At 38.7% G+C, this 27,426-nt stretch overlaps 1 long non-coding RNA gene across 4 annotated transcripts; it reads right to left on the bottom strand.

The window, feature by feature from the left end:
• Positions 1-6,902: 6,902 nt before the first annotated feature.
• On the bottom strand, positions 6,903-25,548 carry LOC121879433. 4 transcript variants are annotated; one of them, XR_006091330.1, is made up of 7 exons: positions 25,530-25,548; positions 25,226-25,333; positions 24,555-24,674; positions 18,637-18,797; positions 13,520-13,679; positions 12,499-12,744; positions 6,903-7,909 (listed from the first exon to the last, which is right to left on the bottom strand). It is a non-coding gene; the product is annotated as an uncharacterized LOC121879433 (long non-coding RNA). The 4 variants fall into 4 exon arrangements; XR_006091329.1 differs by lacking the exon at positions 18,637-18,797; XR_006091328.1 differs by lacking the exons at positions 24,555-24,674; positions 25,226-25,333; positions 25,530-25,548 and adding an exon at positions 19,623-20,214.
• Between the last annotated feature and the right edge of the window lie 1,878 nt (positions 25,549-27,426).

Raw genomic sequence — 27,426 nt, 5'->3', positions numbered from 1 at the left:
GTTTAATAAGACTAGATTCTATGATGTTCCTACTATCAATTGAATTACATGGTAATATTGAGGAGGCATTATCCCAGTCAATGCAATGCTTGTTATCCCTCAAATGAACAAACAGAGCATTGGATTCCTGGCCTGTCCTAACACTGTATTTGTGTTGTTTAATTCTAGTTGCAAGATCTTTACCTGTCTGGCCTAAGTAAAACATATTACATTCCTTGCAAGGAACTTTATAAATGCAACCAATTGTGTTGTTGGGGGAGTTCTTGATTAACATTTGTTTAACAGTGCATGAGTTTTTAAATGCCACATTGACGTTCCAGGTTTTTAGTTGTGAAGGAATGTGTGAGAAATTTTTGTGAAATGGTAATATTAAGATATTCTTATGGTCATGGGTGGGCTTGGGATCAGTTCTATAAAAAGTTTTCTTAGTAATGTTTAGGCATTTGTCTATGAAAGATCTAGGGTATTTAAGGTTTGAGCCAATATTATATATATATTTGTATTCCTCATCGATGAATTCCGGACTGCAAATTCTCAAGGCACGTAAAAACATTGTTGAAAATACTGACTGTTTGACTTTATTATGGTGGGCAGAATAATAATGAATGTATGAACACACATTAGTTGGTTTTCTATATATACTGAACTTAAAAGTGTTACCTATTCTGTGTATCAGACAGTCTAGGAATGGCAATTTACAGTCTTGCTCTAATTCCACAGTGAATTTGATCGAGGGGGCTAAGTTGTTAAGTTGTGGCAGGAAAGCTTTTAGGTCCTCATTACATGGCCAGAGACATAATACATCATCAACATATCTAAACCAGACTGCTGAGGGTGGTAAAATATTACTTAATAGTTTCTTTTCAAAGAATTCCATATATAGGTTGCTTAATACAGGTGAGAGTGGATTACCCATTGCCATACCAAATTTTTTAGCATAATATTCCCCATTGAATTCGAATTTGCAATCCTTAATACATAGTTTGATGAGTTCGATGAAGTCGTCTTTCGAGACGGGCAGTGAAATGTCATCCAGGGGATCTATGAGGAACTCTAGTAAATCATCAACTGGGACCTTTGTAAAGAGTGATGTTACATCAAAGCTGACCAGTTTAAAATCATGATTAATGTGTAAGTTATTGAGTTTATCAACCAGATCCATATTATTCTTGATATTGGAGTTAGAAATGTTGCCAACTAGGGGATTTAGTAAAGAAACTAACCATTTAGATAGTTTATAAGAGATTGACCCAACTGAGCTAATGATGGGTCTTGCTGGGTTATTGGGCTTGTGGGTCTTGATTACACCGTACATGTATGGCAGTGGAGGGGACGTTGAAGTAAGATGTTTAATGAGAGTAGCTTTGCCTCTCAATAGGGACTTCAGTTTTTTGTTGAACTGGGTGTTGACAGTGTTGAGAGGATTATTTATGAGTTTAGAATATGTTGTAGTATCACATAAAAGGTCATTCATTTTAGAGATATAGTCATCTTTGTTTAAAATCACTACTGTGTTGGCTTTATCTGCTTTAGTGACATGTAGATCCTTATTTTTCTTAAGGGCTTGGATTGCTTTGGTGAATCTTTCTGGACAGTTTGGAACACAAGGCTTGGACATAGATGCATACACAACACCTTTACACATGTTCACTTCTTCACTTGTCAAATTACTGAATTTCTCCAAATTGCAAAATGCTCTGGCTATGTCAACACTGTCGACTCCCGTGTGTGTGTGTGTGTGTGTGTGTGTGTTTTTTTTTTTCGAGTTTTCGAGTTTTTAAGACGTATATTCTGGAAATGTCAATGCCATTTTGCCATCTGCGAAACCTGTTAAATTCGTATCAAGTGAGTCGGAGTGACTAATGAAGCTGCTGCCTCTGATTTGAATTGTATTTCAATATATTATTGCACATTTTCACTGTAATTCACAAGAGATTAAATACTTAAGTTGCCTATCTCTGTCCTTTGGAAACCGATGATCGATTTGCCCATTGTGGTCCCGGGTAATGGTTAGCTAGTGTAGTTGGCGAGTTGTCCGGTCTTCTCGGACTATTCCTTAACACTGGGTCATGCAACTCGTTAACTTAGGTATGTTGTGTTGGCGACAGCTTCTACATCTTAAACAAATTCACGCCTAGGAGGCCCTTGGACCCGCCATCCTCGTTACACGAGGGGCAACCATTATATTTATTTTTAGTGGTGGTGAGAGTGGTGGTAGTGGAGGACCCGACCAGGGGTACCATACTCAACAGGTTCACACCATACCAGAAATATAACAGTAGCTAAAACAACTGCATACTTTATGGGAAACAATATGAGACCATGGACGATAAATTTGGGTATATGAGGGCTGTCACTAGTCACACGTAAAATTCGGAGCATATCAACCCCCACCTACACAAATAGTTGTTTTAGCAACTGTACAGGAAATACAACCTGTCATAACTGTATTGATAATAATTTAAGAGAAACTGTAGACATACATGAACAAAAAGCATGGGTGTGTGATCATTATACACAAACATAGGTGGAGGTGTATGATCATTGAAGTTACCGAGTGGCACCTTCCCATGCTAGTTTCGGGTGCTAGGAATTGTCCATGCCCGATATGATGAGGATATACGAGGCAATTGCAAAAGTCAACTTTATTTCCCTTGTCTCTCTTAACCTGAGATGATACAACAGGTAAAGGTAATCCCGGATATAGTCAGGTAATCAGGTTACAGTGATGACCTGACATACACTGACCCGGTAGAACAGCCATAGTGATTGATTTGAGTAATCTCGATTGACTCCAATCCTGTGTTGACCTGCCACGACCTCCCCTTCGACAGGAGAGAGTATCAGCCTTGTTGCAACTCAATCCCGACTTCAGAATAACGTTTCCCATCACGTGACCCTTTATCCTGTGACCCAGCAAGAGGTCGTTGAGGCAGCAATGACGTGTCCTTAGGTCGGCTGTGAGGGACTCTGATACTTGCGACTTCCGCTTTAAAATAATATCAATTATAATTTTGTAGAGGATTTCCATACTTGAGTGTCTTCATTAATTATTTACGAGGACAACTGGATCCAGTTATCAGAATGTCTCTCGGTGAAATATCAGTGACTGGCTCCCACGCAACTCACTCACCAATCCACTTAATGACTCACCCGTCCTATTGACCTACCTTCCAATCCACCCAGAGTTCATCCACCTATTCACTCATCCAGTTCATCCACCCACTTGTCCTTTCAACTCATATTCCATTATATTATTCAGTCATTCCTCGACTGACTCTCTCTCTCTCTCTCTCAGCCAACACAACCCATTTACCCATCAAACTCATCCATCTACCAAATTATCATCAAAATGTGAACAGCGGAAGTCCAATATAATTCCTATCCTGAGAGAGAGAGAGAGACTTGTAAAGTGGAAGCTGAACTTAAAACAGGTGCCAGGGAAGGCTTTACTCTTCGTTCCACTTGTTAAACGTTTACAGTCCATCACACCTACCGCATTGGAGAAGTTTAATAGGAGACTGAAAAGTGGAAGCTCTGGTAACCTCTTTAAGCAAAATTCTGTTAACCTAAGACACCACTCTGTACACGCATTTATCTGTGTGTCTCCGGATTTATCTTCCCAGGTCTGTTATCGTTTGTGATTAACTGCTTTATATTGGTTAAAATTCTCCAAATCGTGAGAAAATCACTGGTGTCTACAGATAGCTGTAAAACCATTATACTAAATTAATAAAAAAAAGTCACTGTACATTTCTTCATTTTCTCAGATTGAATTAAAAACTTTCGACTTTCTAATTACTCACAAGCAGATCTCTCGACTCATCTATCTGCATTGAGCGAGTGGTAAAATTTTTTATTCGCGGTGAAAGGAATTCTAAAACGTTACGCATATCCTCAAGGAAAAATAAAAAGAAAGAATCGTCGCTTAGGATAATATTTTTGATAGTCTAAATACGTAAGTATGTGAGACCTTACTAGTTTTTATTATCTTTCATATGACAATTACAACAATAAAAAAGAAAAACCACCCAAGTAAAATGTAGCTTTGTAAATTTATTGCTCACAGAAGCCAGCGAGCCCCCTTTAAGAACTTGACAACCCTGTAGTGGCTCCTGTACCTCATTGTAGTGTCTTGGGTAAGGAACCATTCAGTGTTACAGCTCACAAGGCAGCTCTGTTCTTAAGTTTTGTTTTTAAGTATCGGCAGTGTATGATGAAGCTGGACGCACCAAATTTTTCAGACATAAAATTTTTTTTTCAAGTGTCCGTACTTGATGTAACAATTCAATTAGAGGAAATAATGTAATGCCACACTCCCTTGTACTTGGCAATGGAGTTAAACAAGGTGCTGTCTTTAGGTTTATATGAATTGCTATCTTCGGCGACCTATGGTGTAAGGGTCACCGTACTCGCCTTCCAAATGAGTGACCCCAAGTTCGATCCTCAAACAGATTAAAACAATAGGCAAGATTTGTACACCATTTGCCTCTGTCTACCCAGTAATAATTCTTTAACACTGGGTCAAACAGTTCGTTAACTCACATGTGATTGTTGATGTTGCTGCCATCAGGTTCTACACATTAATTATTCATGCTCAAGTGACCTTAGCGCCGGCCAGCAGCAATTTATTTTATCCTCTGTTACAAGAAGTATGATTTAATAATGTTTTTAAACGTATTGGTTGTTCTTGTTATAATGTACTTCATCATCTAAGGTAAAGCATGAACATTCAGTTAGTTTATATATTAGACAACAAATGTTATGAGAACAGATATAATTTTTTTATCACCTGTGCTAATAACTTTTAGCGTATTAATGACATAAGGAGTGATCCATTTGTGTGACAGGTATGATAGTGTGTAGAGTGACACACAGAATCCTTACACACGTGTCTTGATAACTCAGATACAACATTACTGGAGACTGACGCTCACAGTCATATGGTGAATAGTCCGGCAGCGAGAGGGACCAACCTCAAAGTGTTTGATATAGTTGTTCTCTTTTGTCATTATTCTTCTATAGGGTCTGTGAACAGTTCCAGGTGGGTGTGGAGTTCTCACCTTGTCCAGGATTTTTTGGCCAAACACAAGATCACACAGGTCCGGCAGGCTCCCTACTCTTCTGACATGGCTCCCTGTGACTTTTGGCTGTTTTCTAATATTAAGATGCCGCTGAAGGGTTCGAGATTTGAGGACACAAATGAGATAAAGAAATTTGCGACAAAGATCATGTTGGCGATCCCAAAAAATGACTTTACAAAATGTTTCCAGCAATGGAAGGACCGCTGGCCAAAGTGTGTTGAGTCCCAAGGGGCCTACTTTGAAGGGGATTAAAGTCTGAACTCAGTCAGTAAGCTTGTTTTTTTTCACCGGCTAAAGGTCGGATACTTTTCGATCAGACCTCGTACAGTACTGGATTAAGAAAAAATTAATGTCACAATTTTATTGAAAAAAATCGAGAAAAAAAAAGTCAATATAATATATATGTTTTCACATGGCTTCACACCCCCCCCCCTCCCCCAGTGTGGGAACCACTGGTCCCACACTTTGCAGAACTTTCTCAATACTATTGATCTTCATATTCCAAATGCACTTGACGTAATTGCTAACTATATGGCAAGACTTATGAAGGTACTGTATCTATGAGCAAGGAGCTCTATGTGAAGCTAAAGAAAGAGATATAGTCAAGATATCTTCTTGCCACTCAAATACTGGAACTTGGTGAAATGCTTGAGCATTATCTCCGGTCACAAAAGTAACTTGATAGATATTGCAATTTTTGTAATGCTACAGTTGCTCAATGTCACGTTGATTCAACCAGATATTACTCCTTCAGTGGACTACAGTTTTCACATATTCACCAGTAACTCTTGGAAAACAAAACTCTAGATCTAAAGATTGCTTTGATCAGGCCTGCACTCTATAGATGGGCTATGTAGAAAATTAAGTTATCTAAAATTGTACATTATGTTGGGGAAAATATTTTTTGGCTGTATAGAAAATAAATTATGTTTGGTACTTACTGGGAAATCTGTGCAGTCCTCAAACTGTAGGGAATTTCTACATGTGGAAAATCCTAAGACATGAACTTAGAATAGTTTATACACTTCTTTCACTTTCAGGACATAATACAGTAAAAACCCCATAATTCGAATTACAGTAATATGTGCTCTACCCATTACATATTATGAGATTTAAAAAAATTTGAGGGACACCTCCTGGGAAAAAAAAAAAAAAAAAAAAACAGTATTTTTCCCATTATGTGCCCCAATCAAAATTTAAACATTTATAAGTACAGTACCTTTGTACCAGATTTCGTTGCTTGGTCCCTGGTTATCAGATATAATAGCTCAACACTCGGCAATAATGGAATAACAAGTAGAAAAATGCTTGCATAGTAGACCGTAGATTTACACTCCATGACTCACCAATGTGAACTGACCGTTACCAACACGCATGGCACATATAGTACTTGTTTACACTGAAGCGGACGGTTGCTTCCCATGACGACTTGTGCGTTATAGTATATATTCATTAGTCTCTCATAATCTGCAATTTTACCAAATACATACTGTATTACCAAATTTTTAATACTGTATACAACATACAGTACTGTATATTGTAATATTTCAAAATTTTACCAAATATTATGAAATTTGTAATATATATTTTGTAACAGCAAAAATTTACAGATTATGAATGATTTCCAATTACTGTAGAGGGGTACGAATTATGGAGTTTTTACTCTATACAGTATAAAATATATAATCAGAGTTACCGGAGCCAAAAGGAAGCTAAAACAACCAATAAACTCTTACCTGATAAGTGATGAATTAAAGGTTGCCACAACATATGTACAGTATATGTTCTCTATGGCTGCTCTATTAATGGTCTTTTGGCTATAGATATCAAGTTTATTTCCTGCTATGCCCAAGGCACAGCCAATAAAAACACATTATCAGTAGGAGTATCATCTAAAATATATGTTGGGAAAAATTATCATTTTCATATATCACCCAAACTATAGGTAACACACTACAGTACAGGAAAATTCTCTACCTGTTTAGATGCATGATAGTTTCTTGCCCAAAATATTCAAAACTTTTCATCTCATAAAATTTGTGCAATTATGATGATTTCCTGAGTAAACTATCACCCTACAGCTACTAAAAGAGCAATATGCTTCACCAAATTACTTTACAGTTCAGTAACCAAAAGGAATATGGGAACCCATTGTGGGAGCATAGTATATCTTAAATCTAGTGTTAAAAACCTAACAATAACTCATCCTAAATTTTGGGGATGGTTGTGTTAAGAAAGGAGTGTGTTTAGAAAGAGGAATTAATTGTACTAATGATTAATTCTGATGCAGTTAAGATGAAAATATGAAATATTTAAAAATAATACCCAATCTATAAAATTATTAATAAATCATGGTTAACACTACTGTACTTCCTGTTATGTATCTACTCAGAGCACTTCCTTAACTAGGGCATGTGGACAGTTTCTGCAGTGACTACTCAATATTGATTTATTCTCACTTCATAACAGTACCACTGCCATATACAGCATGTAATTTTTCCTTGAATACTATTTCAACTCACTTTTTCTAATTGGAGGGAAAACTTGCAATAAATTAAAATCAGAATATCTTACAATAAGCATCATATTAATCAAGTTTGTACAATGATTTCAGACATGGTTGGTAAGGATGTTACTTATGGGGGCTGGGGTGGCAGTATCATTACCGACTATGGAATAATTACTACTGATGACTGTGGCACTACTGTTGATGGTGAAGGAGTTGTTAATGAGTGTGGTGTCTAGTTCTTCTTCATCCTCAGCTTCGTCATTGTCAGCACTATTAACAGTCAAACTCTCTTTCCACTCCCTCTGTGTCAACCAAACTGCAAAAACAAAACTTATATTAGCAACCAGTTCAAGTAGGATTAGAATATACCTTATTTGCACAGTCAGAAGCTGCACCTTTTATTGCACAATAAAATAGAAGTTGGGGAGCAAATTAAAAAAAAATTACTATCCTGGGTTGGATGGTATTGAAGTTCAGGAGCCCAATGAAGCATCCATACCCACAGTGTCTGTAACCCATAATGGTGTAATAAAACACTGAATCATTTATTGGTATTGTACTCACTTCACCATAATTATTCTTTATCTTCAAGATACAGTATTGGTACAGCATTTATATTCATATGGTAGATTTAAGAGGTTACCTTAACCCTTAAAGGGTGGGTATATTTATATGTGCTGCAAATCGTGTAAGATAATGTTGTTTAAATACATGTAGAACGTACCCTAACTGAGATATTAAAATATTTTGCACCATTAGAAAGCTGAATCTTTTGCTAACAAATTCATATTAAGTCCACAAATACATGAAATAATAATTTCTTGGAGAAATCAAGAATTGAACTGGGAGTATAATGAACCCTCAAAGATTTGGACCCAGAAAATCTGGATTTCGGAAGATTCGGACAAAATTTGGTGGTCCCGGGAGCTAATAAGCCTCCCTAAGAAGCATTCCACAAAAACAGAGCAAAGATCATCCTAGGCCCATGTAACTAAGATGTCAGTGCATGGGACACAGGTACCCGAGGTGGGAAACATAAACAGAGTTGTCAATTGTTGTTTGTGGGAATATTATTTCATTCACTCTATTAATGATACAATGTTTCTTATTATGTTATTGTAGGTATATAAATACAGTAGTTTATATAATTTGTTTTCAAATTAGACTACAAGATATGTATTTCTCCCATACGTACTGTATTTCAATCATACCCCTAACGGGAGAGAGTGAGTGACCACAAGTTAGTGTGTCATCTGCTCTTGTAACTCTCCTCCCTCCCTGCCATATTTCACTGGATTTACTGTTATTATTAGTGTTTATTGATATAATAATGCTTTATAGTGATTAATCGTGGTTAGATTCGTCTCTGTAACCACCAGGCTACTGGGCCAAGCTATGAGGGGCTATGGTTGTTTTTCAACTCGCATTTTCGGTTAGATATTCGTAACTTTCTTCATTTTTTTTACTCAGTTACATGCACACACCTTCCTACATACATTTTGTGAAAAAAAAGTAAAAGAAATAAAAGAAATAATTGTCCTAAGGGTAAACAAGTAATGGGAGGAGAGTGCAAAGTGTAGGGGAATGGGGAGCGTTGCTAGGGAATCGGCATCCCAGTTGGTCTTCGTTACTATGGTGAAGCAGGGAGTGTATGCAAATGGCGACTGTGTTAGTCTTTCAATTGGCTTTTATTTACTGATTTGGCAGAACAGCATGCCCTTACAATTCACGGATTTTTAATTCACAACCTTCGATTATTCGAGGATGACACCCTGTATGTACTCAAGAATGTCTACGGGTAGTTTTAAAGTTGGCGGCTGGGCCATGTGCACTGACTCCGCCTCAGTCCATGTTAAACATATGTCCGTTTCATGCTTGTGCTACTCTGCTCTCCTTACAACTGTGCTCCTTGTGCTTGTGATGGCTCCCAAAGCCCTCAAGCATCTTCATCCAGCCGCAGGAAGGTGCCCAAACAAGTGAAGAGAGAAAAGAAGGTCTTGCATTTCTCCCATACAGATGCCTGGCTACTCCTGGCATTGTATGCCTGACAATGGGAGCGGGTAAGGGGAGTGAGTGACTGCTAGTTAGCACATCATCTGCAGTTGTAACTCTCCTCCCTCCCTGCCATATTTCACTGGATTTACTGTTATTATTAGTGTTTACTGATATAATAGTGTTTAATAATGATTAATCATGGCATTGTAGCCAGCTTTAACTCGCAACTGTTACCACCAGGCTACTGGGCCAAGCTGTGAGGTGTTATGGGTTTTCAACTCGTATTTCTTAATTTTTTACTCATTTACATGCACACACCAACCGAAATTCATACATATTGTGAAGAAAAAAAAAGTAAAAGAAATAATCGTCCTGAGGGCAAACACATAACAGGAGGAGAGTGCAGAGTGTAACTGGTTGGGTGCGTTGCTAGGGAATCGACGTCCCAGCTGATCTTCGTTACTTTGGTGGAGTAGGGAGTGTATGCAAATGGCGACTGTGCTAAACTTTCATTTAGCTTTTATGTACTGGTTTGGCAATAGTATTCTTTGTTGTAACTTATTTATTGGTAGTATTATTATTTATTCCTCACATTTCCTGGTATTATATACAGTATATTATTTTAAGAAAACTATGGCTGTGAGGTGTTATGGTTGTTTTTCAACTCGTATTTTTGGATAGATATACGTAACTTTCTTCATTTATTTTTACTCAGTTACATGCACAAACCAGCCTACATACATATTGTGAAAAAAGTACAATATTACACAGCAATTACCGACATCCTTCATGTTGGGTTGGCTAAATGGCTACAAAAGAAATTCTGTAAGTTTGATCTACTTATCAACCCAGCTGCTGCTCAGAAGCCATTCATTCTAGAGACAGTAATTGCTGTATGGCAACCCAACTTTAATAACAAAGCATGTCTTGAGGGGATTTTTTGTGCGTGTGTGTGTGAACTTGACAGGTCGCCAAGTTAGATGTCATCATAGCCACATCGCCTTACTTCTCCTGTGATATTGTTATTTTTCGACTCATAATTATGAGTAGATACTGTGCAAGTATTTTTATTTGTTTTCTTTTACTGTACTCTGTTACATGCGCACACACTTGTCATACAGAATGCCCCCCCACCCATCAAAAAAAAAAAAATAAGTGATTATCTTAAGTTCAAAAACAAAGATATTAAACATTTCTTATGTCCATGGTAGTTAGTGTGCAGCTTCAGTGTTGTGTGCACTTATTATCATGTTACAATTAAATAATGGGACTCAATGGGAAAATTGGTCCGGCGTAACGGAGATCTACATCACAAAAACATTTTCAAGGATAGATCCCTTCCGTAACCCGGAGGAAGCCAGTATTTATTACAGTAGTATAATTTTTATTTATTCCTAACATTTACTGGTACTACAGTATATGCACAAATGATGCAACCCTGGTGCCTAAGGTCCGTAATTGCCTTGGATAATGAGGAGTATCTATTGAAATATATGTGGTGAAAGTTGCTGGCTGAGAAAGCATCTCCCCTTATTCAAATTAATTCTTATGGGGGAAAATTGCCCCAATATTCACAATTTCGTTATTTTCAATGACTTTTAGGAATGCCTCCCTTGCGATAACTGGGGTATTCCTGGTACAGTATGCACGTGACACAGTACAGCCGGGCAGTCACCCAGCTGACCCAATGCCTTAATACATATGTTCACTTCCCACACATACACACACATGCTCTTAATTTTTTTTTTTTTTTAGTTTTATAATTTCTTTATTTCTAAGCCACATTAGAGTATTGTAATGATTTCTTTTCTTCTCAAACAAGCACAGAGAAGCGATAAACATACTGAGATAAGGGAGAAGGATGGTTTGTTGATCCTTTATATAATGTACTTTAAACCTTTGTTATCAAACCACTATAAAACTATTTAAAATTCAGATACTGTACCATGTGGCAACAATGGTACATATTCTGTTACGAGTAATACTATTAGAAATGTCGTTTGACAATAAATTGACGATACGTATTTAGATAGCCAAGCAACTTATGAATTACACTGGTGTCAATATACATTACTGGACCCTCGATAAAGAATGATATTAGGTTCCTGAAACCTCAATTAGTTGTGAATCATTCTTTACTGAACTTCTTATGGGAAAGAGGGCTAGGGTCTGAACATCGCAAAGATTGACTTTTTTAACTATAGTACGTATGCCTATTTTCATCCACGATGGCGTCACAGCAGTAGAGTACTGCATTCACAAGAGTACTGTACTGTACATAACATAAAATATGGTAAGAAATGATTTATTGAGAATCGTGCATGTCGTATTCTCTTTACCACCGATCAACAACTAACCATCACCACCCTGCACCATCTCCCTACTGTACACCCATCTTATGATGTCAAACAACAAGCATGGAATTATTGTGATCCTAATACTACTCATAATAAAATCACTGGTACTGTACTTCCCAAGGTAAAACTACTTTGTTCAGCAGCACACCTCCATACATTATTTGTTACTTATGGCATTATAAATTTTATGATTTGACAGATAAGGATGGGTGTTTTATTCATATTTTATTTTGCGTTATTAACAAGGTTCTGAGTTATGAATAAATCAACTTATGAACAGGTCCTGAAATGTAACCCGTTCATTATTCAGGGGCCCCTGTACAGTATACAGATTCATCCAAGGCAAACACTTGGATGGATGCCAATATGCAGAAATTAAAAGCAATATAACATTTACGAGACAAAAACTTATCATATTTTCTTTAAGATCTGGAGAAAAAATATAACTTAAGTGTACATCTATTATCTATACTGTAATTCAAAATTTATATTTCTTTAATATTGTATACCATCAGCTTCAACTACAAAGAAAATTATATAAAGTTAAATTTACCTGTACATGTGGTTTCTTCTCCAACACTTTCTATGAAGATATTTCATTCCATCCATCAATGGGTCCCAGCTTTCATAATGTGTGAGAAGTGAGACAGCAATAAAAGATGTCATCATGGGAATTGCACCAATATAAATTAGCAGTGAATACTTGATGCCCTTGAGCCAGATGTCCACAAACATTGTCAAGGGAATAGTTAAGCTCAAAGATAAAGTAGCCATCAATGATGAAGTAAGGAAGCATCCCCTGCAAAATAAAACACCTTCAATTCCCAAGTAATTCCAATGTAGGTCAAACAATTATAGAAGGTGTTAACTAAGAAGACAATTAAAAAAAAAAAGAATCTTTACTGCAAAATTTTTTTCTTGCATTATCAGCTAAGAGAGGAATGTATGATATTCTCTGAAACACTTCAATTCAGAAACAAATTCAGACTTTATTTCAAGAAATAAAGTATAAAGGTAAGCACCTATTTGGTACATCCTTTTTCTCTTTTATGATACAGTGGCTACAATCAAGAACATATACACACACACACTGTTCGTTTTTGTCACTCATCCTCTAAACCGCTAAGACACATGCATTGTGCGATATTGTTCCCTTCCACAACAATGCTCAAAGACATCCTTCTACATTTTCCCTGTCACTTTACACAATCTAGCATCCTCAAACCACAGAGTCCATTCTCAAAAAGTACTTGATGCCATACTGTCTAGTCAGGCTCAAGATGATTATAAACTAACCTAAGGTATCATATTGTTTCACACAGAGTAAGCACAGATACTTCTTTTAGCTACTGTACCTATAGTTTTTTATTTTCCTTTTTTATGATGGTTTTTCAATAATCATAATCTATGGTTTAAACATATGGGAGATAATGGCCGGAATCAACATTTCAAAGAGGTCATGGTCATCAGTGCCCAACCATAAAAATTCTGGACATATTAATCAAATTTCATAAATGAGATTGACAATGTCAATACTTTGTTATAAATGGTTTAATTGATAAAGCATTACTAACCAAAGCCAAAGAAGTTCAGACAGGACAGTTCCTACTAAGCCATTAACAGACATGTAGAACAGGTGTTGCAGATTTGGCAACTGAAATGTCTCCCATCCAAAAACATCCAACAGGGGGAACCCAGGCCACAGAATGATGGTATTGAAAAAGCCCACAAATCCTGGAGAAAAAAAAATATTAATAAGAAAACAAATTAAAAAGACCAATACATTCAACCTATCTATCTACAGTACCTACACCAACTGTGCCACAAATTTTGTTTTATTTCAAGAAGTTAAAATCATTACACTTTAATAATTCACACCCGAACAACTGAAGGCAATAAATTTGTACAGAATAAAGCAAAATTATCTCTCCCTGAAAAATAAGAATCCTCTCTTTGTGTTAGTGTTGTGTTCTGACAGTTTAACGGTGTGAATTCCCATGAAGAAGTAAATACAATGCCTGCCAAGTAACTGAAGTATGGCATATGAATACGATGTGACAGTTAGAAATTCAATGACAACACAATTGTATTAGCTTATGACTACCTGGTAAATGTAATAGGAGAGTGGTTAAGTTATCATTTCATATTACTGTACAGCAATATTGCTAAAGTATTACCTTCAAGAACTATAAAAACATTGACCAGATCATGATGGATCAGGGAGTTGATCATTCTTTGAACTGGGTCGACTCCTCTGATTTGCCCTTTGAGGAGATGCTGATATTACATAATGATGTCTTCTAGTCCATTTCAAACCATTATTGTCCAGAGGTGGCAAAGAAAATTACAGTACGAGATGACTCTCGTTGGAATGGATCGTAGAAGTGCTGAATGAGAGAAGCACAGGCAGTGAACAGACCGTACTAGATCAGAGTACATAATATGACTGTGCGTACGGCTGTTGTTTGTTCAGTGTGGGCACACAACGCTGAATATTGTATACTACAGAAGTCAAATGGCCTCATGTGGCAGTGACCAGAAAAAAATATATACAGTTATGAATGGGCTGTTGGGCCAAAGGTCTGGAATTACTATGCTTTGTTCCACTTCAAATGGTCAGCTTGCCTCAGATTTTTCCTAAGGTTTTTATGACAAAGATATCATGTGACCTTGATTGTGTTTCTTTAGATGAGAAATTTTCAGTTATTTTCAACCAAGTTACACAATAGAACTCACTCTTTCATCATTTTGTCTTACAGAGGTGAACAACATTCTGCACTATATCAAGGATTTGAAGAAGACTTTGTTGTCGTGATCTTACAAATGTATTTAAGGTATCACTCTCTTATGAACATACTGCAGACTTTATTTGTAGAATCATACATATGTGATTTTCAGAGGGTAATTTTGTGTGATCTGAAAAACAGGCTTTATTACATCCACTTCTGGTCTTGATACTGAAAATATGTAAAATTATAGTCATCCAGTCTCGAGTCTCATTTTCATCAGAGATCATACTATGCTGGATTAGTTACTTTCTCTGTTAGAGAGAAGCAAGTGATCCATCTGGTCCAGTCAGCCTATAGGTTGCATCATTCAACTGAAACTGCCTATGTTGAATTCATAATGATTTGGTAATAAACACTTGCACAGAAAAGTCCTCCCTCCTGGCCCTACTGGATCTCTCTGCAGCATTTGCAGCATGGCTTCAGGATCTTTGGTCATTCAGTGTCCATGATGATGCATTCTCACTGTTTGAGTCTTATCTGTCAGAGTGATCTCAATGTGTGATAGTTGGTGGAACCGTTTCAGACCCGGTCCCTTTGCAGTTTGTCGTCTCACAGGGATCAGTTTTGGGACCACTTCTGTTTACAGTCCATACCAGTAGTTTTGTAATTTTGCTGGATGTGTAGGTTACTAGTGTGCCCTGAAGAATGCTGTGATGGCTAGGGAAACACTGAGTAACACTGAGTCCGTTTATTGTGGATGAGAGAAATACAAGTGGTGACCAGCGTGTGCCAAGCACGGCTCACACAGTCAGACTGAAGCTGCCTTGCCATATGGCAGCCTCGGGGCAATGTTGCCACATAACACGTGCAGTGTTGCCACGTGATTATATATATAAATGCTACTCGGCACAGTAGCTTATGTACAGGGTTGCTACTTGGCACAGTAGCTTATGTACAGGGTTGCTACTCGGCACAGTAGCTTATATACATAACCTACATCTCCCTCCCCCCTCACGCTCATAGTCTTTGTCTTGAGCGGACTTCTTAGTCCTAAGTCGCTCCGAGCGTCGAGGTGCACTGTGGGGCGGATCCTCGTGAGGTGTAGGTGACTCGTCCTCGGTCAGGGGGCCAGCAGTAGGGGGTGGGACTGGCCGGAGGAAGCGGCGGTTCCTCCACCAGACACGGCCGCTCGGCATCCTGACCTTGTAGTCCCGCGACCGGCCGACGCCCATCACTATGCCCACCTTGTCCCAACGTGTCGTCGTCGGGTCCCAGACGCAGACAAGGGCACCAATCTCCAGTGGCTGAAGAGGGCGGGCACGGTCGTCATACCGAGCTTTGGCGTCCTGGGCACGTGAAGCGGCGCGGCGGTCACAGCTCTCGGCTTTGGTCTGCCAGTCCTTCGCAAAGGCCTTGGCGTGTGTAGGAACACAAGAGCGGAGAGGGTGACCATACAGGATCTGGGCAGGGGAGCGTCCTGTGTGGGTGGGAGTGGATGCGGGTTCTGGGCAGCTCTGTGTGGCAGTGCCAGGCGCGTCGCTCGTTAACTCACGCACCCTGCTGGCGGTGTACCGAGCAGCTGGGATCTGCTCAGGAAAGTCTCTGGGCACCACGCCTAACTCCTTGCAGTGCACCCACGACAACAAGGGTGTAGCGAGAGTAGGCCGCACGTCGATCCATCAGTAACACGACCTGTCGCCGTAGGTGATCTCTGCCTGAAAGGAGCCCACAGCGTCCGGCATCTGGGAACCGTCCGCATTGTAGTACTGCAGCTGCGGCGGTGGTCCCAGGCCGCGTTTGGTGAGGCCCAGTTTCTGGAGGTGCTTCAGGCCTATCACCGTAGTATCGGCGCCGGTGTCTGGTATCACCTCGATGTGACCCGACACATCACCGTGTGTGACGGCGACGCGGATAGTAGGGGAAGGGGTAGCCCTGGGGCGTGTGGTCGATTCCACCCTCCTGATGTGACTCCGCTGCTGCTTGGGGCTGCGTGGGCCATCTGGAGGGGGCTGCGTGCGAACCACCCCGAGGGAAGTGCGCTGCTGTCCTCCTCGTCTCGGGCTTTTGGGCTTGGGTTGGCGGCAGCACTTGTCGTAGTGTCCATAGCGACCGCAGGCCTGACACTTGTGGCCTTACGGTCACATCCACGACACAGTGCGTCGGCGGCCGGGCAAGTCTTGGGGCTGTGCTGCTTTCCACAGCTGCCACAGGAAGCACTAGGCGGAGGCGTGGAAGAACGTGTGGCAGCCTTCGCGTTGTTGGCCGCCTTCTTATCCTTCTTGTATTGTGAGATAGCTCTCACAGCAGGTGGGGCCCGTAAGGCAGAGGTGGCGGACTTGGTGGCCTCGTATGACCGACATTCAGTCACTACCACCTGGAGTGTGGAGGAAGCGTCCAGGGGGATGAGTCGCTGCATCAACTCTTCGTGCCTGACACCTGTCAAGATCCCGTGCTTGATCCAGGCTTCCTCACATTCCCGGCTGTGCGCCTTGCAGACGTCGATCTCCTCTGACAAACTCTTCAAACGTACAAAAAAGTCGTCAAAGGATTCGTTCTCCGCCTGCTTGCAGCTGGTAAAGGCACGGCGACGCAAAGCCTCGTTGTTCCGACCCTTAACGTGCTCCTGTAAAAGGTCGAGCACATCCGTCACTGAAGATGTAGAATCGGGAGGCACTTGCAACGTGTGCTCCAAAACTCTCTGGGTCTCCAGCGACAAACACATCCGCAGTTGGATGAGCTGTTTGTTTGGAGGCATGCTGTCAAGGTCCACCATCGTGGAGTAATCTGTCCAACGCCGCCTCCACTCACGAAAAAGCTGAAACGTGACGTCTGGTGAGAGGGCGGGTGGGGGTTGAACAGATGCCTTGGGAGCTGTTGGGGTAGCAAGAGTACCTGGAGGACGCTGGTGTGGTGGAGCAAGAAACGATATGCAGTATTTATGTTGTATTGTCAAACTAAGACACACAATTGAGACCCTGCAATTGTATGTAAATGAGGAAGAAAGGCAGATCAGTAACCTGGGACTTGGTCACAATTTTTTTGATGCCATATGGCAGCAGGGTCTACCATGAGACAACACATTATGCTTCCAATATCTTCCCAGGCAGTAGTGCCTCCCTGTTTGATAGCTGCCTACTACAGTACTGTACCTACTAAATAGAATACATTAGTTATGTCTATTTATCTAAAATGTATTGGTATTCACCATGTTGTAATTCACTTGAAAGATCACTAAATTGTATATTCATTGAAGTACAGTATTATATATTTATTTCAAAGGAATATTCACCAGCAGAGTTTTGAAACCTCCATAATTGTGTGTTGACAGATCTTCATGCCCCCATATTCATTGAGCATAGTCAGTACCAGTGCAAAATTTGATTTTGAATACACTACCACTGGAAAGGTTTCCAAAACAAAGTATAGGTGTCTACAATACCAATGATTCAAAACAAATCTATGCTGGATGCTGTCTCACCTTTATCCAACCAAAGTACTTGAAGTTGGTTTTGGAATGTCCCCTGCTCAACCAAGTTACAAGAGTTTTTGTGCACAAATGTCAGTGTAATATACCAGTAACAGCAAACCTTCCACTGTACAGTATAAAAATTGAATAATGTTGTTTAAACTTTCATTTATTGGTGATGGAACATTTGTGTGATATACATGTCCACAGTGAGGTATACAGTGTCATGATACATTGACAAACTGCCAGCTGCTCTCAGATACATCCATCTCACACCATACAGTATACCCTTACTCTCTTAATTTGTCTTTTATATCTGTATTATTGTGCACTATTTTCTTTATTCATAAGGTACACTAGCTGGTAATTTCATAAGATTCTGTTAAACCAAAAAAATTAACCCCTTAAGCTGAATAAAATTGTCTGGCTCTGGCAAAATTAAATATCTTAAGTGGCCTTCCCATAATGAAGAGATTAGTGGAGATAGTCTACGTACCAACCCCTTGTGTGAAGGTTCCTCTCTGTGCTGAATAAAATCATCTGGTGCTAGCCAAATAACATATTCTAAGTGGCATCCATGTAGTGAAGGAGTTGAAGGCTGAATATATATGCACAGTACAGTACTGTAAGTCCTCGCTTAAAGTGGTGGTTCCGTTCCTGAAAACCATGACGTTAACGGAATCAATTTTCCCCAGAAGAAATAGATAAAATATGGGAGTTATGTTCCCCAGCCTCCCTTTACCCCACAAAATACATTACGCATATATAAATTCAATGAAATTTTTATAGAAAATAGTATTTTTGTTCAATCCATAATGCGACGTCTAGCTTTATACCTAGGTAAGTAAATGCCTAGCATTAACTCGCCAGGCCAACATACAGGCAATTAAAACATCTAATAATTACTTAAATACGTAATATTAGGACACGTCGCTACCTGGCATTTAATTGCAATTCTCAAAACCCCCTCCATCACATGCACTGCCACCGTCATCTCTTGCCTTAGAGCGAGCAGTAAACAAAAGTCAACTCTCGAGGGGTGGAGTTGGGTGGGTTGTCGACGTCACATTCTGGACTATATCACAAAAACTTGTTTAGAAAAAAACAGCATTTTGTTCAATCCAGAATGCGACGCCTAGCTTTGAATACACGAGCAGGAGGTGGAGAGGGAGGTGACTTTGTGTATAAGGCTCCGCTAGCTTAGGTCCAGAATATGATTATAAACTATTTGGAATATTTTCCAATATTAGGAACATTTACCGGAAGGTAAAATGTTAATTTACATATCCCAATTAGGATACTCACTTTATTCTGATGAGGAAGAAGGTCCTGGTTGCGGAGATTGACTAGGTGGGGGAGAGGACCACTTTACCCCATAAAATACATTAAGCATATATGAAGTCAATGAAATTTTTATAGAAAATAGTTTATATTATACATCCAAAAAGGTAAATAAACTATTTCATTTTGTATTGTACTCACTGATTGGCGTATATGAAGCAAGTGTGTGGTGGGGAGTGGAGAGGAAGAGGGTGGGAGAGGAGGAGGGTGGCGAGTCACTGAGAGCCGGAGGGTGGTTCCTCCTCCCGCTGACTGGGTGATGCGCCATACAAAGTAGTCCATGGCGTTATACTGAATTGGCGGGACGTTTTCCGAATCAGGGGTATCTAAAGAGTATCGACGTTATAACGAAACAACATTGTCAATTGCAACGTTAAACGTGGACTTACTGTATATGAAACACATTTACTGTATTTCTTAGTTTTAACTTCTCCCCTAATTTCAAATAAAAGCTAATAGGTATTGGTAACTTTATTTTTTCTTTGAATAATATTTGTATTACAATCTAAACAGAAATGTGATAAAATTCATACGAATGCAAATCTATTAAATCTACATAAACTGTCTAAAGTCTATAGTTACAAAACTCCATTTTGCGAATGATTCAAGTATGATACAAAAGAAACTTGATATTAAAATGAATATTACATTCTTATATTCTTAGCATATCATTATACACTTGCCTCCACACTATCTCACGACAAATGTTTAACAAAAAAAAATTAATGCTCTGCTCATGCTTTACATTCTTCATGAACGGGGTCTAATGTCCGAAATTCTCTCCATGTTGGGGGCATGTGGTTATGAAGATGATTACTACACCTCTTGCACACATCAGTGAAGAGAGAAACAAAACTATGCAGCCAGGTCTGTCAAGGAGAAAAAATTCAATCATTGAATAAATTTTTACATATGGTAATCGCTTCAGTCTTTCTGAACTGATTTTAATGCACTTATTACAAAAGGTAATCTTCAATATACAGTATGAGAATTTTTTTTTGTACATTCTATAATACAATTGTACCCAATTATTTGGGAGTACAGTAACACAGCTTGGCCTGGTAAGAGGACTGTCTAACTTGGTAACATGCCAAGTCCACACATTTGTTCACTTCATACACATACACACCCATGCATTTAATTTTTCTTATTTTAAAGCAACATGCCATCTCCAGATATTATTTATTTCTAAATTGCTTTGCAAATAAGTGGGGTATGCTTTTAAATGATATAGTTCAGTCATGATAAATGGACAACAGGGATAATCTGGAAACTCAGGATTAGTCCTTTCCAGGCCCACTAACTGTTCAAAAGTTCCCAGAGGGATAGAGCGTGTCAGAAGGCTCGAGTAATCCTTGATACTTTCATCCCAAACTGGGAAGATGGTTTTGTCATTTACTGTACAGTACAAGACAGTCAGACCAATCCTTTTCCCTTCTCCTATAGCCTGTTCACTATCACCTATATGTTTTGTGAACTCCCATTCACAATACTGTACCACATTGTCTCCATACAGTACAGTGGTACAAATCTGCGAGGTACAGTACTTGTTTTCTACCCATCTGTTCCCCCTTTCTTTTATCACCATTCATCTCACAACAAAACTGAAGAGCACAGCAAACAGAAGAAGGGACAAAACATTTCCCTGCAGCATACCACTCTCCACACAAGATTCAGGTGAGAGTTGACCATCAACATTAATACATCATCTACTACACCTATTAATATGCCATACTGCATTTCTCTGGTAATCCATTATTTCATAGAGTTCTCCAGAGTGCTGATTGATGCATGCTGTTTAGAGTCTTCTCAAAATTGATGAAAACAATAACAGGGATTGGTTTTCTATACAGTACAGGTTGGACCTCGCTAATCCGGGAAGCTTGGGACCAGACTGGTTCCAGATTTGCAAAAATTCCAAACCACCGAAGCCGAGGTTAAAAAAGGCAAAATAATGCATTAAATGTACTATTACTGTCGAATTTCTTCAGTATAGAAATCTTTTCTAAAATAGTTAATGTCACATGCTTACGTTTTATTGCATTTCAAAAACTTCCACTGCTTGCTGGTCTCTTAAGAGGCATATTTAGGGGTAAATTATAAGTATTTAAAGATAAAATAGTGGCAACAGCCACTAGAAGTGAGCTATGATACCATCCCGAACCATTGAAGCTGCCGGACTATCGGGTCCCAGATTAGCGGGGTCCAACCTGTATTCCACATTCTGCTGTATCATGATTAAGTACAAAGATTTGATCACTGCAGCCCTTTGCTCTCCTAAATCCTGCCTGCTCATATTGAAGATTTGCATCCAGGACAACCCCAATCCACCCAAATGTAGTTGGTACCAATCCCTAAAGTTCAGAAAAGTGAATGCGATCAAGTGCAGTGCCAGTCAACCAGTCTGCTAATGTACCAAAGACTTAGTAGTCAAAGTGCAGTGCCAGCCAAACTGTTTGCACTTCCCCATATTGGCCATCAGGCTAATGTGACACACTTTAATGTTGTAGTGTCAGACACCTCTTGTAAGGTTTGCCCAGTTTTGTGTACAGTACAGTATACACATTTACAATACAGTACATTATACCGTATACAAAACTGTACATAGGACACAATATCACCTCTCAATTACAGTAGATATTTTTCAATTCGTAATTTTGGGTATACAGTATAGTCTCGATTTAAGTGGATTTGGTTTACGCGTTTGGTCATTTACGCGGCACCTTGCCAGACCGACAATTTTTATTTACACGGGTCATTCCATCATTTACGCGGGAAGCGGCGCGGGCAGGGTACGCACAAGGTTGCCCAGTCAACAAAACATTACTGAGTTCTTCACCCGCCACCCACCACAGCCGGCCCAAGTCAGTGATAGTGAGGATATGGACTTTGAGGGGTTTGACAAAGAGGCCCTGCAAGCCTCTGTGGTGGATAGTGATACAGGTGAGGGCCAATAATCTGCCCTCTGCCTCGGAACCAACCCCCCATCCCCATGTGCCCAGCCATCTCTTCTACTAAATTAAGTGTTAAAAAACCTATTATTGATATTTCTGTTAAGTTTTTTGCAGAATCAGTTACTTAGCAAAATGGCCAGCATGCATATTGGTAATTTTGTAAAATAACTTACAAACAGACTACCTAAACTAACCTAACCTTATGGTTAGGACAGCGCACAGTCCAAAGTTAAAAGAAAACAAAAACAACAGGACCATTTAATTGTGCATCAAGGTACAATAGCCATCCAAACCTAACCTAACCTTATTCCACCATAAGGTTTGGTTAGTTTAGGTTATCTGTTTGTAAGTTATTTTACAAAGTACCAATATGTATGCCGGTCATTTTGCAAAATAACCGATTCTCAAAAAAAAAAATAAAAAATTAAACTCAAATATTAAATTTTATTCATTTATTTTACTCTTACATGCATACACAATTCTTCATACAGAACATGAAAAAATAATTAAATAAATAAATAAATGATCATCATAAGGTCAAAAACATAGAGAATAAAAATATCTTACGTCCACGGGAGGTTAGTGTGCAAATCATGAGAAGAAAAAGGGGGTGTGGTATTGGGGATCTCAGCCTCCCCCTACCAGACCAAGTTGTGAGCTGTATATTTTTTTATTTTTCAACATAATTTCAGGTAGATATACATTTTTTTCTTTTACTCTGTTACATACACACAATGCGGAAAAAAATAAAAGAAATGATTATCATAAGGTTAAAAACATAAGGGAATAAACATTCCTTACGTCCACGGGAATTAGCGCGCAAATCACGCGAGGAGGAGGAGGAGGAGGGAGTAGCTTTGGGGATCTAAGGCGCTTCAGTTTCCCGTGTCCTGTGTGTAGTGTATTACCGACTGATAAGGAGGTATATTTAAAAAATTTTATTTATCAGTATAATTTTTATTTATTCCTCATATTTACTGGTACTACAATATACACGCAACCCTGGTCCCTAATTGCCACAGATAATGAGGAATGTACAGTACTGTATATAAAAAAATATGTTGTGAAAGCTGCCGGCTGGGAACGCATCCCCCCTCTATTACACCGATTCTTATGGGGAAAATTGTCTCAATATTCATAATGACTTTTAGAAATGCATCCTTTGCAACAACCAGGATATTCCTGTACCTGGGTCCTATTTTCAATAATAATTGATCGCTTGAGACTGAAGACAGCAAACCAAGTTATGTGTATGTTGGCTAATACTGTACAGTCTCTCCTCGACTTACGACGGGTTCCGTCCAGACGACCAGGTCGTAAGTCGAAAAGGGGAAAATAATACAGAAATTCTAAAATGAAATACAGTACAGTAAAAGTAATCAATAATGAAAAATGAATAAAGTGTTACTGGGCACTTACCTTTAATGTAGTCAGGTGAAAGCACACGGGGCCTCAATAATTTTTTAATTAAGCATGGAGACTACATTAATTGGATGAAGCAGAGAAGGAGACAGGGACGTCGTATGTCCGGGTTGTCATAAGTTGAATATGCCGTAAGTCAAGGAGAGACTGTACTTATAACTCACAAATATTGACAAACCACACCAAAATGAAAATTTTCATATCATTGGTGAGGTCTGTTTTGGTTTATGGAAGAGAAACACAGTACAACAATGAAACTATATAGTCAGTTTTGGAATTTTAAAAGTAAAACACTCGGGAGAATACTGTGAATAAGATGGCAGGATCTTGTCAGAAAGGAAACCATACGGGAAATTGCAAATGTACTACAGGTATACGTTTAAGAGTGGATGATGAGAGACCACTGTACCTGTAGATGGGGCACATTCTTCGTGTTCAACTAGAGAAAATAATATGGGAAGCTATGAGGTGGACACCTGTAGGAGCCAAAAGAAGAGGAACAGCGAGACCCACATGGATTTAAAGCATGATGAGAGAGATGGAGGACAACTGGGACGTGGAAGTCCTTTGCGTTGAACAGAGTTGGAGGTGGTAATGGTAATGCTGAGTCAGCTCACTCTGAACTGATGAAAAACTTTAAAAACAAGAATCACTGAGCTTCCATTCATTACACAAATAAGTACTGTACTGTACTTACAAAGAAGGAGCGGATAGACAAGTCAGAAAATCCTGGTGAACAGAAGTTCAACATCGCAGCATTTGCATTGTCGGTCACTTTCTGAAACACTTTGTATTGGGATGGTGTGTACAAGTCAACCTGGGGAAAACAAAATCTGGTCATAATAAAAGTTTCAAGTATTTTGAGTGAAATGTTTTGCATCTGCATTACATCCTGATACTCCAACAAACTTCTGTATTGTATATACAGTACTGTATACATTACCTCTAATGAACCTCTCATAAACTAGGTGCAGTACAATTCATCCTTTGATTACTGGGGGTTTACAAAAAATATTTTCAGCTTTTTTTTTTTTAGATATAATTTATTGATAAGATGGTTAACTCAGCATCAACTAGTGGCATATTCGGATGAACTGTTCTGATTTATCGCACTTTTATACAAGGTATACACTTGGCGTAACACAGTATGTATACTGTATACAAAGATAGGTTGTGAGAGAAATGCAGCCACAGATGGCAGGACAGAAAACAGCACAATTTACATCACTTAAACTGTATACAATACTGTAATACCAATAATACCTATAATAAATTCACTATTTGAGTAATTCTGTCTTATGAGTTAAGTTTTCCTATGAAATCTCAAAAGTCAGAAAAACTTAAAACAACTTATTTTGACAAACCCACCTTTCCATCCTCATCAAGTAATGGTTCATTATATGCTCTCACAACAACCCATTCAATCAATATTCCTTTGAAAGTTACCACAGCCCTCAGCACACGACCCAGAGTCACCTGCAATAAAAATTTGATTTCATCATGTAATGGCAGGTACAGGTACTGAAATATGATGCTATAAATAATTTCATTAGAATAAAATAGTTGTTTCTACACTGCCCCAAATGGGCTGTCTGGTCAAGGTGGCCCACCGTACAGTAAAAAACCCATAATTCGCAATCTTTTTCTGTTGCAAAATATATACAGGTTGTACCTCTCTAATCCGGCATTCTATGGTCCGGAACGATTTTAGTTTGTCCAATAGGTAGATAGGCAGCTTTTTTTTTTTCTTTTTTTTTTTCCCTTATCTGAATTATTATTATTATTACAGGAGTATTAAATTTTTGCCCTTCAGGCCCCAATGTGGGTCAGTGATCTATGCCCAGGTGGGCTAATCCCCTTAAAAAAAAAAAGCCGCGGGAAATTAAGGTTTGTTTACATCCAGCAGTTCGGCTGCTCTCTCTCTCTCTCTGCTTGTCTATACAGAGTACAACATTTAACCCTTCAATATATATGAGCAGTAAATAAGTGTTGCTTTCATATTCTTATGTAGAGTAATGACGATATATTTTCACATGTGCGCACTTACATACGAGCACTCACTTTTTTTTTACCATTAATGGTTAGCTACTTATATTGTTCCATTTATTAACATTAAATAACATTACAGGTACTTCAAGCAACCATATTCATTTTCTACATTAATTTTACTACAGCTAAACTCAGGGTCTTATTTTCTTCAGTTTTATATGTAGAACCAATCAGTCACTGGTTTCGTAAGCTTTAACATAAACAATGCCGGCAGCGGTCTCGTCTCCTCTAATATTCCACGTATTATTAATAAATTGTATTGTTAATTTTGCACACACGTACATTAATTCAATAAAAACAAATTCAGAAACATTAATTAAAATATATATGAACAGTAAATAAGTGTTGCTTTCATATTCTTATGTAAAGTAATGACGATATGTTTTCACGTGTGCGCATGAGCACTTACATATGCGATCTCTCTTTTTCTTTACCATTATCGTTAGCTACTTCTATTGTTCCATTTATTAACATTAAATAACATTACTTTAAACAACCATATTAATTTTACTACAGCTACAACCAAGGTCTTAATTTCTTCAGTTTTATATGTAGAACCAGTCAGTCACTGGTTTTGTAATCAACGAAAACAATGCTGTGTCATTTCCTCATGTGTTTTAATTTTCTACGTATTATTAATGAATTGTATTGCTCATTTTGCACACAAACATTAATTCAATAAAAAAGACATTCAGTAATAAACAATAATGAATCTTTGTACATAAGAGAAATGACTCTGTTTACACGATTATGCACGTCGTCTGCACGTTGGCGGGCCATTCAAACCCGTCGAAATTCAAGTTTCCGCCGTCAAAATTTTTATTTATTTATTTTTTTGTGTGTTCCAATAAAATACGGTAAGAATTAAAAAACTCGCGAAATTTGAGAAGCTACTATACGACATTTAACCCTTCAATATGTCTTCAAAGAGACCATGACGCAGAGAAAGTGGTGCTAGTGCTTCCAGGCATAAGCACAAGTCACTATCTATCCAGGAAAAGGGTGAATTTCCATGGTCCGGCAATTTCCATGGTCCGGCACCGGTCAGGTCCCGAGGTTGCCGGACTAGAGGGGTACAACCTGTATTAAAAATGTCATATTATATTATGAGGGCTTGAACTGCCACCATTTATGAGGGCCTCTGTGTGCCAGTAACAATTCCTTTTACTCTTATACTTATCACCATTGGTAGCGTGACGATAGGAGGCTCGTGGGTAGGTGTAATGATAGTAACAAGCAATAGGGAAGAAATAACGGTAAATACTGTAGGTAAATAATCGACACAATTATACAAATACAAAGTTTATTTAAACATGAATATGAAATTAGAAGAAAGAATGGGTTTGTACTAACAGACGAAATCTAGTACTAGGCCCTCAGGCTCAACATACTCACACCATTACTGGGTGGACATATTCAATAACACTTCCAACTCTACTGGGTGGACATACTCAAGAACACAACTATTATAGTCATTTAGCACCATAAATACTAGGGCAACTTCCAGCGGGATTGGTTTC

Source organism: Homarus americanus, unplaced genomic scaffold (assembly GCF_018991925.1).
Source record: "Homarus americanus isolate GMGI-L3 unplaced genomic scaffold, GMGI_Hamer_2.0 scaffold9176, whole genome shotgun sequence".
NCBI classification, from domain to species: domain Eukaryota; kingdom Metazoa; phylum Arthropoda; class Malacostraca; order Decapoda; family Nephropidae; genus Homarus; species Homarus americanus.
The sequence above is the reverse complement of the archived record's forward strand: the minus strand, read 5'-3'. Positions and strand labels throughout refer to the sequence as shown.